Below are 9,845 nucleotides of genomic sequence, written 5' to 3'. Positions count from 1 at the left end.
GGCCCCCCTCACCTTCCCGCTCGCCCCAATTGTTCCGCCCCCGGCCTATCCGCGCCCTTTCCCCTCCCGCCCGCTCCCCGTTTCCCCTCAGTTCGCCTGCGCCTCAGTTTTTTGGGGCTTTCACCCCCCCATGACCAAGACTTTGACCACATCAAAGTCCAGCTCCCCGGATCACTGCTCACATGAACACACCGCTGTGATTGAAGTGGAATAAATGTCACTCTCACCATCCCGGCTACTTATGCATGGAACAGGAAGTTGGCAGTATCACGGAAAGAAAGGAGAATCAGTAAAGAAGATGCTGAGAGAGTGGTGCACGTATCAACATCTCAGAAGGAACTAGTCCTGAAGAATTATCACTTTGTCTGGACCCCCCCACTAACAGCCATCTTCAAAGAGCGCTTTCGCTATGATCATTGAACAACTGAAGGGATCATCAGCAGCACCTATGACCAATAGCACAGCTGCCAGTAGACCCCCAGTTTAGACCCGAGGCTGGTGGTCCCCTGCTAGTCAGTGTGGCGTCTCTCATTGGGAAAGGTGTTGGCAAGTCAAGGAAATAACGAGAGAGTACAGGGCTCAAGGTTTCAGGTGGCAGGGGCTATGCTCCCCATCTCAACGAGGCGGGCCATCACATTGCTGGCATTCCGCATCCATCATTGAGTGTGTGAAACAATCTGCGTGGTCATTTGGAGTCCCGCCCCGAAGGGCGAGACCAATCCCGTACCGGCCCAAGCCGTCCAGTTCTCCGTCATCTTTGCAGTGGTTCAGGACAGGTACAGCACAGGCAGCGACAGTGCGAGCTTTCCCCACACCCCCCGTCCCATGTGCCTCAACCCTGACCTGGAGGGACCACCTCTAGAGCCTATATCCATTCAAGGACCGTATCCATTCCAGCCAGATTTGACCAAGCTGCACCATTGGCAATGCACAGTCTCATTTCCAAGACCATGGCAACACCGATTCAGTGCATTGAAATCTCACTCTTCAGAGGTGAAAAGCTATTGGGGTTTGGATGCAATCGCACAACTACTCTCATGAACTCACCATTCCAAACGTTTTGATTGGCTGCATAATCAGGCGCAAGGACAACCAAAATCAATGAGATCCGTCAGATGTCTGGGGCGCAGATCAAAATTGCGAACCCAGTGGAAGGATCTACTGATAGGCAGGTTACCATCACTGGATCTGCTGCCAGCATTAGCCTGGCTCAATATCTAATCAATGTCAGGCTTTCCTCGGAGACGGGTGGCATGGGGAGCAGCTAGAACAATGCAGATTCATCCATAATCCCTTTCTGCTGTTCACCACCACCCATGATCCATCTGTGTAGTTTCTGAACAGTCAGCCGATTCCAGGTTTTAAATAGTTTGTAAATTTTCATTTCTACACACTTTATCATCCACTCGTGCATTTTTTAATTAAAGCGTTTTAATTCCTTTCTCTGTTCAGGCTGTTTAATGCGTGAGATTCCATATTAGTTTATAAAGCTTCTCCCCCCCCTTTTTTTGGCTCATGAATTTTTCTGTTTGTCATGGAAATGTAAGAGAGGAATATTAATACATTTCAGTTTAGTTTCTGTAATGTCAGGAATTTTTCAAAAAAATTAAAAGATGGACTGGAGCTTTTTCTTTGTGAATAGAATAGAATGGTTTTTTTTTTCGTGATTAATTTAGTGTTATCTGTCAAATACTTTCAGTTGAAAAAAAATGGCGAAGAGGGATGGCCATCAGCCTGCACCAGGATGCCTTCTGCTGCTGCAGTTACAATGGGAAGAATCACCAGCACTGCTAGTGTCTCACTTGTGGCAAACCTCACCGAAGGTCGGATGACCTCTGCAAGACTTGAGGACAATAGAAGGGCAGTCCTGGCTCTTTCCTCCAATTTTTCCCTGCCTGGGTCAGGTGTACCAGCTGGGAAGTCGCTCACTGCTTCCAGTACTACGATCTAGCCAGCCGTGTGGATTGGATTCGATTGGATTGGAACCAAGTTTTCTTACCCTGTATCACCTAGAGTAGAAACACCACAGGCTTTAAGAAGTTTTCAAAACAACAACAAGTTTCCAGTGGGATGGACTCGAGGGGCTGGAGAACCCTCTTAACCAGCAAAACCAGATTCTTGTGGTTAAAGAGCACAGGGGAAGCACTAGCTGGTGGAGGGGAAGAGTGCTGCCTAAGGTGGCCAGAAATCCAAGAGGTTTCACCTGCCTCTGGGTGGAGAGGAGGGCAGATATTGGTTGCTGGAGGAAAGGCCTCTCCCTCCCCTTTTACCTGCCAATTAACAGACGCTAGAGAAATTCAATTCTTTATTAGAACTCTTTAGATCAATGTTCCCTCCACCATTTAGCGGCCGTGAAGCTATTAGAGGGGCTACAGAAGTATGACATTGATGATAATGAAATTGATGAAAATGATATAAAGTTTTTTTTAAGACATGGTGTTGAGGGAAGCACTGATGCCAAAGATGATTTATGTCTAAGTGAGTCGGAGAAGACAGATGCTAGAATGAGAGCTTATAAGAAAATTGTTGAATTGAGACACCTGCTGGATATTGCTGAGAGCAACTATAAACACTTGGGAGGGATAACAGAAGAAGATCTAAAGCAGAAGAAAGAAAAGCTCGAGTCTGAAAAGACTAAAAAGGAGCTGCAGGGCCAGCTGGAGTATGAACGGCTCCGGAGAGAAAAATTAGAAGGTCAGCTGGATGAATATCGTGCAGAGGTGGATCAACTCAGGGAGACACTGGAAAAGATTCAGGTTCCCAACTTTGCTGTGGAAGATGACTCTTCTTGTGAGTCAAGCAAAGAGCAGAGGCAAATAAAGAAAAAGGTGTCTTCTGGGGGAGTTTTTGTGAGAAGGAACTAATCAGTGAAATAACTTTAAATAAACTTGCTTGATTTTTCTTTTATTTTTAAAAAAAGGACATTGCAAACGTCCTTGTTCAATGAGAGTGTAGCTCATTCGTAGCTCCCATCAAAGTGTCTAGCAATCATCTGCCTGCAAAGCATACACACTTCCGAGAGTTGGGCTTATGGACTGTCCCTCCCACATCCTGCCTACACGTACACCGTGCTCCTAACAGACCTAGACCCGATGCGTGCCTGAAGTGTTGTGAGAGGTAAGTGGAAAGTCCCGGCCCACAAGACTAGTGCATCCAAGCTCAACCCAGCGATTTCCTAGTATTTCCTGTGAGAGCCGGGTGCTACATCCACAGGTCATACGAGAGAAGCTAACAGAACGCCTTGTCCAAAAGCAACTTACTTCGGAGAGTTGAGCTCACCCTCAGTCCCTCAGAGTTGCAAACTGCCTGCACAAACAGTTTCCAACATCTGCACCACAGCCGTTTGTCAGAGGCTTGTGAGACGCAAGTGGAATAAGCAGACCGGGAGGGTGTCTCCAGCTGCAGTGGAATGGTATTCTGGGTACCTCCTGGCTTAGAACACTGTTACGTTCTCAGTGCCCGAGGCACGCAGCTAGTTGAAAGTTGGCTTGTAGGCGTGCTTCCTTGTGCGAGCTGAGTTCAGGGCAGGACCCTCCCGCATTCTGACTGCCCGTAGACCTAGGTCACAGCATCCTTATGCTGGGTGCCGGAAGAGGTTGTGTGAAAAGCATGTGCAAGTGACAGGATTCTCCTCAGGTGTATCTGATCTCAATGCAGACATTGCAAACGTCCTTGTTCAATGAGAGTGTAGCTCGGTCCTAGCTCCCATCAAAGAGTCTAGCAGACATCTGCCTGCAAAGCATACACACTTCCGAGAGTTGGGCTTATGGACTGTCCCTCCCACATCCTGCCTGCACGTACACCGCGCTCCTAACAGGCCTAGCCCCGATGCGTGCCTGAAGTGTTGTGAGAGGTAAGTGGAAAGTCCCGGCCCACAAGACTAGTGCATCCAAGCTCAACCCAGCGATTTCCTAGTATTTCCTGTGTGAGCCAGGTGCGACATCCTAAGTGCCATACGAGAGAAGCTAGCTGAACGCCTTGTCCGAAAGCAACTTACTTCGGAGAGTTGAGCTCACCCTCAGTCCCTCACAGTTGCACACTGCCTGCAGAAAGAGTTTCCAACATCTGCACCACAGCCGTTTGTCAGAGGCTTGTGAGACGCAAGTGGAATAAGCAGACCTGGAGGGTGTCTCCAGCTGCAGTGGAGTGGTATTCTGGGTACCTCCTGGCTTAGAACACTGTTACGTTCTCAGTGCCCGAGGAACGCAGCTAGTTGAAAGCTGGCTTGTAGGCGTGCTTCCTTGTGCGAGCTGAGTTCAGGGCAGGACCCTCCCGCATTCTGACTGCCCGTAGACGTAGGTCCCAGCATCCTTATGTTAGGTGCCGGAAGAGGTTGTGTGAAGAGCATGTGGAAGTGACAGGATTCTCCTCAGTGTATCTGATCTCAATGCAGACATTGCAAACGTCCTTGTTCAATGAGAGTGTAGCTCGGTCCTAGCTCCCATCAAAGTGTCTAGCAGACATCTGCCTGCAAAGCATACACACTTCCGAGAGTTGGGCTTATGGACTGTCCCTCCCACATCCTGCCTGCACGTACACCGCGCTCCTAACAGGCCTAGCCCCGATGCGTGCCTGAAGTGTTGTGAGAGGTAAGTGGAAAGTCCCGGCCCACAAGACTAGTGCATCCAAGCTCAACCCAGCGATTTCCTAGTATTTCCTGTGTGAGCCAGGTGCTACATCCTAAGTGCCATACGAGAGAAGCTAGCTGAACGCCTTGTCCGAAAGCAACTTACTTCGGAGAGTTGAGCTCACCCTCAGTCCCTCACAGTTGCACACTGCCTGCAGAAAGAGTTTCCAACATCTGCACCACAGCCGTTTGTCAGAGGCTTGTGAGACGCAAGTGGAATAAGCAGACCTGGAGGGTGTCTCCAGCTGCAGTGGAGTGGTATTCTGGGTACCTCCTGGCTTAGAACACTGTTACGTTCTCAGTGCCCGAGGAACGCAGCTAGTTGAAAGCTGGCTTGTAGGCGTGCTTCCTTGTGCGAGCTGAGTTCAGGGCAGGACCCTCCCGCATTCTGACTGCCCGTAGACGTAGGTCCCAGCATCCTTATGTTAGGTGCCGGAAGAGGTTGTGTGAAGAGCATGTGGAAGTGACAGGATTCTCCTCAGGTGTATCTGATCTCAATGCAGACATTGCAAACGTCCTTGTTCAATGAGAGTGTAGCTCGGTCCTAGCTCCCATCAAAGTGTCTAGCAGACATCTGCCTGCAAAGCATACACACTTCCGAGAGTTGGGCTTATGGACTGTCCCTCCCACATCCTGCCTGCACGTACACCGCGCTCCTAACAGGCCTAGCCCCGATGCGTGCCTGAAGTGTTGTGAGAGGTAAGTGGAAAGTCCCGGCCCACAAGACTAGTGCATCCAAGCTCAACCCAGCGATTTCCTAGTATTTCCTGTGTGAGCCAGGTGCGACATCCTAAGTGCCATACGAGAGAAGCTAGCTGAACGCCTTGTCCGAAAGCAACTTACTTCGGAGAGTTGAGCTCACCCTCAGTCCCTCACAGTTGCACACTGCCTGCAGAAAGAGTTTCCAACATCTGCACCACAGCCGTTTGTCAGAGGCTTGTGAGACGCAAGTGGAATAAGCAGACCTGGAGGGTGTCTCCAGCTGCAGTGGAGTGGTATTCTGGGTACCTCCTGGCTTAGAACACTGTTACGTTCTCAGTGCCCGAGGAACGCAGCTAGTTGAAAGCTGGCTTGTAGGCGTGCTTCCTTGTGCGAGCTGAGTTCAGGGCAGGACCCTCCCGCATTCTGACTGCCCGTAGACGTAGGTCCCAGCATCCTTATGTTAGGTGCCGGAAGAGGTTGTGTGAAGAGCATGTGGAAGTGACAGGATTCTCCTCAGGTGTATCTGATCTCAATGCAGACATTGCAAACGTCCTTGTTCAATGAGAGTGTAGCTCGGTCCTAGCTCCCATCAAAGTGTCTAGCAGACATCTGCCTGCAAAGCATACACACTTCCGAGAGTTGGGCTTATGGACTGTCCCTCCCACATCCTGCCTGCACGTACACCGCGCTCCTAACAGGCCTAGCCCCGATGCGTGCCTGAAGTGTTGTGAGAGGTAAGTGGAAAGTCCCGGCCCACAAGACTAGTGCATCCAAGCTCAACCCAGCGATTTCCTAGTATTTCCTGTGTGAGCCAGGTGCGACATCCTAAGTGCCATACGAGAGAAGCTAGCTGAACGCCTTGTCCGAAAGCAACTTACTTCGGAGAGTTGAGCTCACCCTCAGTCCCTCACAGTTGCACACTGCCTGCAGAAAGAGTTTCCAACATCTGCACCACAGCCGTTTGTCAGAGGCTTGTGAGACGCAAGTGGAATAAGCAGACCTGGAGGGTGTCTCCAGCTGCAGTGGAGTGGTATTCTGGGTACCTCCTGGCTTAGAACACTGTTACGTTCTCAGTGCCCGAGGAACGCAGCTAGTTGAAAGCTGGCTTGTAGGCGTGCTTCCTTGTGCGAGCTGAGTTCAGGGCAGGACCCTCCCGCATTCTGACTGCCCGTAGACGTAGGTCCCAGCATCCTTATGTTAGGTGCCGGAAGAGGTTGTGTGAAGAGCATGTGGAAGTGACAGGATTCTCCTCAGGTGTATCTGATCTCAATGCAGACATTGCAAACGTCCTTGTTCAATGAGAGTGTAGCTCGGTCCTAGCTCCCATCAAAGTGTCTAGCAGACATCTGCCTGCAAAGCATACACACTTCCGAGAGTTGGGCTTATGGACTGTCCCTCCCACATCCTGCCTGCACGTACACCGCGCTCCTAACAGGCCTAGCCCCGATGCGTGCCTGAAGTGTTGTGAGAGGTAAGTGGAAAGTCCCGGCCCACAAGACTAGTGCATCCAAGCTCAACCCAGCGATTTCCTAGTATTTCCTGTGTGAGCCAGGTGCTACATCCTAAGTGCCATACGAGAGAAGCTAGCTGAACGCCTTGTCCGAAAGCAACTTACTTCGGAGAGTTGAGCTCACCCTCAGTCCCTCACAGTTGCACACTGCCTGCAGAAAGAGTTTCCAACATCTGCACCACAGCCGTTTGTCAGAGGCTTGTGAGACGCAAGTGGAATAAGCAGACCTGGAGGGTGTCTCCAGCTGCAGTGGAGTGGTATTCTGGGTACCTCCTGGCTTAGAACACTGTTACGTTCTCAGTGCCCGAGGAACGCAGCTAGTTGAAAGCTGGCTTGTAGGCGTGCTTCCTTGTGCGAGCTGAGTTCAGGGCAGGACCCTCCCGCATTCTGACTGCCCGTAGACGTAGGTCCCAGCATCCTTATGTTAGGTGCCGGAAGAGGTTGTGTGAAGAGCATGTGGAAGTGACAGGATTCTCCTCAGGTGTATCTGATCTCAATGCAGACATTGCAAACGTCCTTGTTCAATGAGAGTGTAGCTCGGTCCTAGCTCCCATCAAAGTGTCTAGCAGACATCTGCCTGCAAAGCATACACACTTCCGAGAGTTGGGCTTATGGACTGTCCCTCCCACATCCTGCCTGCACGTACACCGCGCTCCTAACAGGCCTAGCCCCGATGCGTGCCTGAAGTGTTGTGAGAGGTAAGTGGAAAGTCCCGGCCCACAAGACTAGTGCATCCAAGCTCAACCCAGCGATTTCCTAGTATTTCCTGTGTGAGCCAGGTGCGACATCCTAAGTGCCATACGAGAGAAGCTAGCTGAACGCCTTGTCCGAAAGCAACTTACTTCGGAGAGTTGAGCTCACCCTCAGTCCCTCACAGTTGCACACTGCCTGCAGAAAGAGTTTCCAACATCTGCACCACAGCCGTTTGTCAGAGGCTTGTGAGACGCAAGTGGAATAAGCAGACCTGGAGGGTGTCTCCAGCTGCAGTGGAGTGGTATTCTGGGTACCTCCTGGCTTAGAACACTGTTACGTTCTCAGTGCCCGAGGAACGCAGCTAGTTGAAAGCTGGCTTGTAGGCGTGCTTCCTTGTGCGAGCTGAGTTCAGGGCAGGACCCTCCCGCATTCTGACTGCCCGTAGACGTAGGTCCCAGCATCCTTATGTTAGGTGCCGGAAGAGGTTGTGTGAAGAGCATGTGGAAGTGACAGGATTCTCCTCAGGTGTATCTGATCTCAATGCAGACATTGCAAACGTCCTTGTTCAATGAGAGTGTAGCTCGGTCCTAGCTCCCATCAAAGTGTCTAGCAGACATCTGCCTGCAAAGCATACACACTTCCGAGAGTTGGGCTTATGGACTGTCCCTCCCACATCCTGCCTGCACGTACACCGCGCTCCTAACAGGCCTAGCCCCGATGCGTGCCTGAAGTGTTGTGAGAGGTAAGTGGAAAGTCCCGGCCCACAAGACTAGTGCATCCAAGCTCAACCCAGCGATTTCCTAGTATTTCCTGTGTGAGCCAGGTGCGACATCCTAAGTGCCATACGAGAGAAGCTAGCTGAACGCCTTGTCCGAAAGCAACTTACTTCGGAGAGTTGAGCTCACCCTCAGTCCCTCACAGTTGCACACTGCCTGCAGAAAGAGTTTCCAACATCTGCACCACAGCCGTTTGTCAGAGGCTTGTGAGACGCAAGTGGAATAAGCAGACCTGGAGGGTGTCTCCAGCTGCAGTGGAGTGGTATTCTGGGTACCTCCTGGCTTAGAACACTGTTACGTTCTCAGTGCCCGAGGAACGCAGCTAGTTGAAAGCTGGCTTGTAGGCGTGCTTCCTTGTGCGAGCTGAGTTCAGGCAGGACCTCCCGCATTCTGACTGCCCGTAGACGTAGGTCCCAGCATCCTTATGTTAGGTGCCGGAAGAGGTTGTGTGAAGAGCATGTGGAAGTGACAGGATTCTCCTCAGGTGTATCTGATCTCAATGCAGACATTGCAAAGTCCTTGTTCAACTGAGAGTGTAGCTCGGTCTGTCATCAAAGTGTCTTGCGACTTTGCCTGCAAGTACCACTTCCGAGAGTTGGGGTAATGGATGTCCCTCCCACATCCTGCCTGCACCCCGCTCTACAGCTAGCCCGTGTGCCTGAAGTGTTGAGAGGTAAGTGGAAGCCGGCCCAAACTTGCATCAAGCTACCAGCGATTTCTAGTATTTCCTGTGTGAGCCAGGTCAATCCTAAGTGAGAGAAATAACGCCTTGTCCGAAAGAACTTCTTCAGAGTTGACTCACCCTCAGTCCTCAAGTTCAACTTGCAAAAGTTTCCAATGCACACGCTTTGTCAAGGTTGAGACGAAGGGTAGCGACTGGAGGGTATCTCACTGCTGGTGTATGGTACTCCTCTTGACGAACGCAGTGCAGGAAGAGCTGTTGAAAGCTGCCTTTAGCGTGCTTCTTGGGCGAGTTCGCAGACCTCCCGATCTAGTCCCAGACTATAGGTCCTAGTAGGTGCGAAGAGTGTGTGAAGATTGAAGATTCTCAGAGACTAACGCTTGCAAGTTTTCATAGTCTCTTCTCACAGTCAGCCTAAGCACACTTCGAGAGTGGCTATGGCTCCTCCCATCCTGCTGCAGTACACCGCTCCTAACGGCCTAGCCCCACGCCTGAAGTGTTGTGGAGGTAGTGGAAAGCCCGGCCCACAAGACTAGTGATCCAAGCCAACCAGATTTCTAGTATTTCTGCAGGTGCACATCTAAGTGCATACGATGAGCTGAACACTTCGAAGTATACCTCGGTTCACTGCCACGTTGAATTCCCTCGAATCCTTGCAAGCTTGTCAGGAACAGAACGGAGGTGTCTCAGTGCAGTGGAGTGGTATTCTGGTACCTCCTGCTTAACTGTTACGTTCCGGGACGCAGGTTGAAAGCTGGTTGGGGCTTCCTTGTGAGCTAGTCAGGGACCCTCCTCTGACGCCGTAGAGTAGTCCAGCATCCTATGTTAGGTCGGAGGTTGTGGAAGACAGCAGTT

At 51.0% G+C, this 9,845-nt stretch overlaps 1 pseudogene; it reads left to right on the top strand.

The window, feature by feature from the left end:
- Positions 1 to 206: 206 nt before the first annotated feature.
- On the top strand, positions 207 to 776 carry LOC121483925 (annotated as a pseudogene).
- The last annotated feature ends 9,069 nt before the right edge of the window (positions 777 to 9,845 follow it).

The sequence above is a fragment of the Vulpes lagopus genome, unplaced genomic scaffold (assembly GCF_018345385.1).
Source record: "Vulpes lagopus strain Blue_001 unplaced genomic scaffold, ASM1834538v1 ctg542, whole genome shotgun sequence".
In the NCBI taxonomy this organism is placed as follows: Eukaryota; Metazoa; Chordata; class Mammalia; order Carnivora; family Canidae; genus Vulpes; species Vulpes lagopus.
This window is presented reverse-complemented; position numbering and strand designations above follow the sequence as displayed.